Source organism: Myodes glareolus, chromosome 4, assembly GCF_982192425.1.
Source record: "Myodes glareolus chromosome 4, mMyoGla1.1, whole genome shotgun sequence".
Taxonomy (NCBI): Eukaryota; Metazoa; Chordata; class Mammalia; order Rodentia; family Cricetidae; genus Myodes; species Myodes glareolus.
This window is the reverse complement of record NC_142029.1, coordinates 72608327-72610039: the sequence shown is the minus strand read 5'-3', so window position 1 is coordinate 72610039 and position 1713 is coordinate 72608327. Positions and strand designations below refer to the sequence as shown.

The 1713-nt window shown below is 44.1% G+C and overlaps 1 non-coding gene across 1 annotated transcript; it reads left to right on the top strand.

Annotated features, from left to right (window-relative positions):
* Window positions 1–667: 667 nt before the first annotated feature.
* Window positions 668–769, top strand: LOC125389176 (U6 spliceosomal RNA). Its single transcript, XR_007228413.3, has one exon. It is a non-coding gene; the product is annotated as a U6 spliceosomal RNA (small nuclear RNA).
* Window positions 770–1713: the final 944 nt, after the last annotated feature.

Below are 1713 nucleotides of genomic sequence, written 5' to 3'. Positions count from 1 at the left end.
CGCAAGGCCAGACTGGTCTACATAGTAAATTCCAGGACAGCCAGGGCTACATAGTGAGGCCCTGTTTCAAAAACAGACAAACAAACAAACAAACAAAAAACCTACTGTACACACAATTAGCAAGGGGTGATGGAGTAGCGGTAGATAGTTTTTCAAACTTAAAGACTGACAAAGATTAAAATCTAGCATTTACTTTTAAAATCAGCAAATCAAAAATTCACAAGAATTCACTGGGAGAAGAAAAATTTTAAAAACCCATTCACAGATGCAGATATTTGAACAAATAACAATCACACAAAGACTTGCTCCATCTCTTTGATACAGTTAAAACAAGTAGCGTTTTTAACCCCTTGGATTGGGCAAAAATTAGAGAACTGGAGTCCTATGAAGCGCTAACGAGGATCTGAGTCGGCCTGTGTCCTCCTTCAGGAACGTGAGGGTAAAACATGGCGGTTGTGTGGCTCACGGAAGTAGAACACTCTTGCTGTCTTGCTCCAAGCCCTGGGTTTGGCACCAACCCTTAGAGTGGAGGCACGTGAGTGTAATCCCAACACTTAGGAGGTGGAGGCAGGAGAATCAGAAGTTCAAGGCCCCCATCAGCCACCTGTGGAGTTTGAGACTAACACGAGTTACATGAACCCTTGCCCTAAAAACATAGAACAAGTGCCAGCTTCTGCGGCCTGTGTGGGAAAAACTGGAACAACACAGAGAAGATTAGTGTTGTCCCTGTGCAAGGGTGACACAAATCTGTGACGCGCTCCGTATTTTCAAGCAAAAGCAAACCCCCAAACAAAACCCGGCTCTTGTGTGTGATGGAGTAGCAGACGGCAGACAATAGCAGTGAGCAGTTGACTTCCTCTTCCTCCAGCAATAGGGTCGCTCTCTCAAGCAACCCAGAGGCAGAAAATGTCAGAGACAGAGAGGAACAGATAGCAGGAAACCATTTACATAAATTTCAAAACACAGGGGACACTATGCTTTTAAAGGTTGCTCGTGTGTCTGGAAAAAACATCCACCCATCAGGAAGGACGGCTCCATACTCCAGTTTGAGAACGGGCCACGTCAGACGGGGCTGTGTCAAAATGTCGTAGGCTGGTGGCTTGTCATCTAGAATGTTTCTTACTGTGGATTCCTGCTTCTGACTTGGGGTGGGGTGGCTGGGCAGAGAGAGCCAGTGGAAGGTGTAATGGCTGCTTTTAGAACACCGAGGCCATATCAGGTAGCCACATGTCAAAGCAGTTTTACCAAGATGTCACTAACCCTCCCACAAATAAGTTAAATAAGTTAAAAGTCCCTGTTCTTGTAAGTCCTCCGGGCTGTGAGGGCTAATCTTATCTTCTCTGTGACAGCCATTTGCTCTGAGTCTCCATATGACTGAAATGAGTAATTTTTAATGGGAATATCAGTCATGGAGCACTGTCTGGGACCCACACTCATTGTCTTGTTTTCCAGGCCTGGAGGACACACCTCAGCAGTCTAGGGGACCCTGCTGGCCTCCCTCTCTGTAATACTGCTGTCTCTGCATTTAAAAACAAAAGCAAAAGCGGAAAAAGAAAAAAAAAAAAAAAGACCAACCCAAACCAGTAAAATAAATAAGAATAAACCCCAAATTTTCTTAAAAGCTAAAGGATTACTTAATAAAACAGTAGAGATCAAAACAGTAAAAACAGACAGTTCTAGTGAAAAGATGAAAGCCCATTTGAATGGGACCAT